This window comes from Idiotropiscis lumnitzeri, chromosome 15 (genome assembly GCF_059441095.1).
Source record: "Idiotropiscis lumnitzeri isolate Australia: NSW breed Sydney's pygmy pipehorse chromosome 15, RoL_Ilum_1.0, whole genome shotgun sequence".
Taxonomy (NCBI): domain Eukaryota; kingdom Metazoa; phylum Chordata; class Actinopteri; order Syngnathiformes; family Syngnathidae; genus Idiotropiscis; species Idiotropiscis lumnitzeri.
In genome coordinates this window covers 7,120,336-7,127,187 of record NC_142405.1, presented here as the reverse complement: position 1 = coordinate 7,127,187, position 6,852 = coordinate 7,120,336, and the positions used below count along the sequence as shown (strand labels likewise).

Below are 6,852 nucleotides of genomic sequence, written 5' to 3'. Positions count from 1 at the left end.
ACAATAAAGGGCCGTCTTTTTCTTCGTCTAGCTGTTTATTGTGGCATCTGTTCCAGTCTATCCCTAAAGAAAATGTCCCGTGACTGGATTGAGCAATCCTTGTCACACAAAAAGGTAAAAACAGGATGTGTTTGTGTAAGCAGTGAGGCCAGACAGTGTATTTATTTTTAGGCATTTGGCAAGGCTGACCAATATGTTGAGCAAAACATTAATACCAAGCAACCTTTTTAAAGGGGCCGGGGCGCTGGTCGACGGTTCTGTCAGTGTGCATATTTGCCTGCAGGCAAACGCACACAAATGAAGATCTGAAAGCAAGAAACAACCATCACACTGTTCACCCTCGCACCAGCTCACCCTTCACATCCTCTTTTCTAGAATTACAGCGACAACGCTGCCCTTTTTGGCAGACTGCGCTTGAGGGTTTCGTATACTATATTTCACTTTTTAATAGGTTCTCGCGTTAAAAGGGCTTGTGATGCAGAGTGAACGCTTTGTCCTTGAAAAATATTGCTGCGATGTTGAACACACGCCGTCATTTCCCAGAACATCTGCTTTGGGTGTTGACACCTCTCGCATGCTCACACTGTAAATCATTCATTTAGTAAGCGTGGACGTTAATAGTTCAGGCAGTAACAGCAACTGCTGAGCACACACACACACACACACACGGAGAATATTGCGATCTACACGTAACATGATTTTTTTCATTTATTTTTTTGACCTTCTGTCTGTTTCAAACTTAAAATAATCTCGTGCATAAACAGGAAGTGAATCATGGCAGCAACTACAGAACATTTATTATTGTTTTTCATAATTCTAGTTATAACACTACTATTAGTGCGACTACTAGGCATGTCAGCTTAATTTAAATAGCGCACTTCATACAAAACGTAACTCAATGTGCTGTACATGATTAAAAAAAACTAACTTTTAAAAGTTTTTATTCATAAGCGTGAAGAAACTTGCACTTAAAAACATCTGTTTGCAGCATAACTGCAAAATGCTGCTTAACCATGTTTGCTTCAAACTCCAGGGTCCACTAATTGACTTTTGTCTGCACATCTTAGAGATCTTATACTACTATTATTATATTTCCTTGCACTACTATCTTCCTTGTCCTCACTAGTTACCATTCGTTCGCAACGTTTGCACTAATGCCTTCCACTAGTGCATGACATTCTGCACACTAGTCACATGACCAGCTAGGCAAAAAGATGCACTAGTTGACATTTGTGTGCTACTAGTACTACTGGTGAAGTGCTAGACATGAACGATTAAAGCGTTATAATGTCACTCGATCTGGTAGCATGCAGTAGTCAACTAGTGCACAGTTTTGCTTCACTAGTATCATGGAGTGTGCCCTCTGGATGCATTTGGGGTCGTTGGGCATGAATCACCCCAAATTGATGAAAATGCAGCTAGAACCCTCAAAATGGCAACGGCAATTTTTAATCAATCAGTCAAATATGCACTATTTTTTAACTAAAATAATAATAAAATAAAAATAAAAACCTGTTGGAACACTTTTAATTCGGCAAAGACAGCACACGCAGGCGGCAAAACGAGAAGATAGGCACATGCAGAATAACCCCTCAGGGCTTCAAGTTTTCAGCAGCAGCAGCGGCGTTAGGAATTAATTATAAAGTCCAAAAGTCTCCAAAGTGATTCTTTGCCAAACATTTACTTTACCTCCTCAGAGTTCGCCTCGAGTTGCCAGCACTGGGCTCCTAATCAGAACGTGAGGAAGCGATCAAATCCAACTCTAATAGGAATTCTCTGCAGTGTGAGTTTGACTTCTTAACCAAACACAACACAAATTAGGCATCTTTCACACGCGCGGAATATTTCAGTCGACGGGATGCCATGTGCGGGGCGGCGAAACTGCGGACACAGACGTGTCCTTATTTTTGCCAGTATGACTCAATGTCCCGACTTAATGTGTCTCACCTGCTTTGTTAACTCTCATTTCAGGCTGTTCTACTCTCGCATATTAGCTTTCCCACATTGTACTCTCGTGCGCTCAGAGCAAGCCTCCGAATCCCGAGCAGCCGCACGCACACAAGCTTGTTATTTGCATCGTAAACACTCAAGCTGGCACTTCATGTTGCCTTCCAGCGAGGCCGCGTGCAGTTTGACATTATAGGTCAGAAACGAGAAAAGTTGCAACATGACCGGAGGAAGTGAGTAAAAAGTGCAACGTGTGACGCATAGGGCCTGCATGTTTGCAACATTTTCAGCACGTTGCAAACTAGAATGGGCAACGGTTTTAATTTAGAGCAGCAAATTGTACAAATATCCTGGATTTTGTCCTTCAAGTTAATTTTCTGTTCAATGAGAGTAGAACGACTAAGCGTTCCACCACACAGAGACGGCTATCATTCGACATGTTGACGTAGCATGCATGAGCACAGCGTAGTATCGTGGGCTTTGACTTTGTGGATTCTTTGAGTTGTTCTACTTATTTTTGTTTAATATTATGAACTGGCAATGGCAGAAAGCAGATTGCGTAATTACAGGCGGTAATTATATGCCACATCCAGGCTTGTGTGTAAGGTGTGCTGAGGTCCGTGAGGTGGACGGTGCTTGACCAGGGGGGCTGAGTGCTCACACGAGTCTGACGATGGCGATATTACAGTTAGGGGGCGGAATTACTAACATTTGAGTAAAAAAAAGAAAAAGAGGGCTTTAAATTTAGAATTGATTCAAAAACTCTTTTTGTAAAATTTGTAAAGTGACAAAAGAATTAAATAAGATTTTTCAAGTAATTATCACTCAACTTTTTTTTACAGTGTGTCAAGGTTGAAAAAAAGTCAATTTTGACAACGTAAGGAGTCGAAAATACAGATATCCTTTGTCACATGTATGTTGTAAATACACATTCCATAAAAAAATAACTTATATATTACACATATATTTTCGTAACCAAACGTGTACTTTGTTACTTGCTACCACTGATTTACGTCACAGATAAGTGTGGATGAGCACAGCACAGTTATGCTTCTTAGTTGTGTTCAATTTACAACAAAGCCTACACATATTTTCATGTGAGCCATTTCACGCTGCCTTCGTGTCAAATTGGAACCACAGAAACCAACATTTCACGAACGGAACCGGCGTCTGAAAGATAGCGAAAGCCGACATCCTGGCACACCGGGCAAACAATGATTTTGCACGCCAACGTCATTTCATTTCTATTCATCTTGTGTTATGTGGTTTATGCAGCCTTTCATGTTTTTTTTTTAAATCGGCTTTCATGCGTTTTACAAATAATAATGTGAATGCGATTATAAATACTTCCTTTCCTCTCTATGGACCTGAATGAGATGTACGCGACTAGCCCTGGTTGCAATTTGCTGCCTGAAGCCTTCACGGGTATATCGATTATGTGTTCAGAATTCCTAGAGGGCACTCATGACTCAACAGTTTTTCAACTCTCACATCCTCTGGCTGTTTTCGGAACTATTCCCCTTCTTGTCCTGTTTTGCAATACTCTGAGGGGCTGGTATGAAATGAAAACGGCAACGATGGCTGCTCTGCAGTTTACATCACATTGATCTAAATGGCTATGACAGTGACATATTTTGTCTTACTAAGACAAAAATGGATGTCATACCACACATTGACCTCATTATTACTCAACAAAGATGGTGAGGACGATCATGCTGTTGTTAACACCAGGCAAATTTACATGGACAACTACAATAACCTTGCTAGATAATTATCTAGCTAGCTAGCAAGATAATTATCTAGCTAGATATTGTGCTATCTGGCTAGATAATTATCTAGCTAGCTAGCTAGATAATTATCTAGCTAGATATTGTTCTATCTAGCTAGCTAAATGAGTATATATCTATCTAGCTAGACAATTATCTAGCTAGCTAGCCTAGCTAGCTAGATAGATACCTATCTATCTATCTATGGATAGCTAGATAGATAGTAGATCTATCTATCTATCTAGCTAGCTAGCTAGCTAGCTAGAAAGCTAACAAGCTAGAAGGCTAGCTAGCTAGCTAGATATATTCAGATGCAGCATGTTTTTAAGGCATCATAACTGGAGTTTTCACCTTAGTCTAATCTATGTCTCGGATCTATAGCTATACTGCATGCGAGTGGGTTTTTTTCCCCAAAAAATAGCCACTGATTCAATAACACGGTAAGCCAGTACTGATGCTAACGGTTTATCTGACACTGCCACAAGGAAATTCGAGTTTCATATTACAGCGGCGCATCAATGCTTCCATGCGTTGCCCGTGTGTACTGAGATGTAAAATCATCCGCGGTGCATTGGAAATGTGAGATTGTGCTGTCAGTTCAGGAATCGCTACCTTTATCGTTGACCCCCCCCTTTTTTTTTTCCCCCAATTTCCAGCCCTCATAAGTCACCTCTCAGCTGCTTGCCTCTCCTCACATATTTTTAGCAATAAAGCTCAGTTTTCTATTGATTGTATCTGTTCTTTTTTTTTTGTGTGTGTGGTCTAAGTTGGAGGTGAGCCGCATTCCTGCAGCCGTACATCGTCCTTGAGGGTGCAGTGTCATTACTGGGCCGCTCATGTTGCAGCTTTAGGCCTTCTCTGAACTGGGCATCCAGTCTGACAGCTCGTATAATTTAATGCAATCCCAATGCTGTGATACTCACTTTATTAGACACGCTCATCTGGAGGGGGTTCATTGCTTTGTTTCGTGAACCAAAGTATTTTGGATACTTGACTGTTTGTGTAGAAGTTAAAAAAGGGAAAAAAATGGAGTTCATCCAGAACATTTGCAAGCACGCAAGAAAGTCAAACCCTAATCTTTAAATATGAAAACCACTGATTCATGCTTCCTCTAGTCTAGTTCAACTCGTTTGACTAATTCAGTTCGTTAAGAGCTTCATGCCTATACCTTCGTCTTTGTGTCGGTGTCAAGAATGCGGCGATGATGCCCCGCCCACTCTACTCTACTCTAACTTCCCATCATGTACCATTCCATTTACCAGCTCATGTCATTAAAAAACATGAGAGGGTTTTGTTCAGACCTGCATTTGTCTTTAAAGTGCAGCTCTGACTTCTTTGCCAGTAACAGTTTGATGAGAACCAACCCTCGGAGCTCACCTAATGATTTTTCCACTTGCTCCCCCTCGTCCTATCTTTGCTTCTGCGAGTGCTTTTCCACGTTTGTAGGAATGCTTTGTGTTCGCTTGCACTCTATCAACCAGTGACCTCTCCTCCTCCAAAGGCTTTTGCTTCCGTTCTGCAGTTATGGATGCGTGTTGCCATCCGCACGCATCTTGGCGTGATTACGCACAAAAGGAGCACGTTTAAAAAAAAAAAAAAAAAAATGCTGTCTCCGCGTAGCTTCACTTCTAGGATACGAGCTGGGAACAAGGAGGCTATTGAGCGGTGCAGAAAGAGGAGGGGCAATCCTGGCATTCAGGCCGCCATTCGACAAGCCACACGGGCGGGGTGTAAGGTCAGGACGACACACTATGGACACACAAACTTTTTCGTTAATCGTTATGGTCAAACGAATTTTTCGCGGGAGCTGTTTTGCTGCTGAGTACGAGACAGAAAAAGCAATTAGGTTGAAGAGTTCACACATACTGTAGTTGGAATCCAAAAGTTTTTAATTACAGGATTGTGTTCTCATGACCCTTGGCTGTGCATCACCTCAATTTTCTGCCTGTGTGAGTGTTCATATCGGCTCCCTCAGGCGTTACTCGTCTCTAATGCATTTTCTTCGGATGCAACGCTTATTTCAAATTGAGAATATTGCCGCTGTCGTTGCCATGGAAATAGATCACATACTTTTGATTGGCTCCGATTGTGGCGGTCCAGCAAGAAAAATAATGACATTTTAATGTTTAATGTAATGTTCTTACAAATGAGCTGGTAATGTTCACGTCAGGATATTTTATGCAGATTAATGATGTGAGTTGTTGTTGCCTAAGAAAATCCCAATTCCTGGAATTTCAATTTCACATCAACACAAACAATTATTCATTACTGTTGCTGTAACCCCTTTTACAGTTCATCAGCTCTCGCCAGTTTGTTTTTCTACTTGTGTACTCATCAAGTTACGCAAGGTTGTGGCAAAAAAATATTGGTAACCCGTTTAGTGTTTGTCGCGATGACATAACACATTTGTGCAGTCACTGTGACCTGCACTCTGAATGACCGTGCCATAGCGCTGGGCTTTGCATAAACACAAAGAAGGAAACCAAAAAAAACAAAAAACAAGGGAGTGAACTTGGGTGATACGTCGCTGATGTTTCGATCGAGTCACTTTCTCAGTGAATTCATCTGATTTGGATAATGCAAATAGTGGCCCGGGTTTGTTTATTTACTCGATTGCAGATGCGGGGAGGCGTCTATTGGAATGGGGGAGGGGCAATTTGGGAAAATAATAGGACCTTGAGATGAATTAAATTTATTCCGTGATCAGATTCGTAACTCCCAAACAACTCCACTATTTTTTGACACATTTTTATTTATTTATTTAATTATTTATTTTACAGAGTGATATGTTTGTAAAAAGTAGATTTTAAAGCTCAATATTTGCAACACCGGTGTCAACATTAAGGCCCCGGGTCAGGTTTGGACCCTTGGATCACATTGTGTGGCCATCTAAAGCAAACGTGTTTACTGAATGTTTCTTGCAAAATCTTTTTTTTTTTTTAAATAAAAAAAAAAAAAAAAATTCCTTTACTTTTAACATAGCCTTTTTTTTTTTTTTTTGACAAATACCTTTTTCACAAAGTGCACATATAGTTGCTTGAGTTACATTTACCCTATGTTCCCGATGGCCGTGCTGGCCTTCTTTCCATGGCTTTGTGGGACATCGTGTCAACGTATCAAATATTAACATGCCATCATT

At 40.8% G+C, this 6,852-nt stretch overlaps 1 protein-coding gene across 1 annotated transcript in view; it reads right to left on the bottom strand.

The window, feature by feature from the left end:
• The window catches only part of LOC148322576 (uncharacterized), a 47,181-nt gene that overhangs the window by 5,588 nt on the left and 34,741 nt on the right, over positions 1-6,852 (bottom strand). The window lies entirely within an intron of this gene.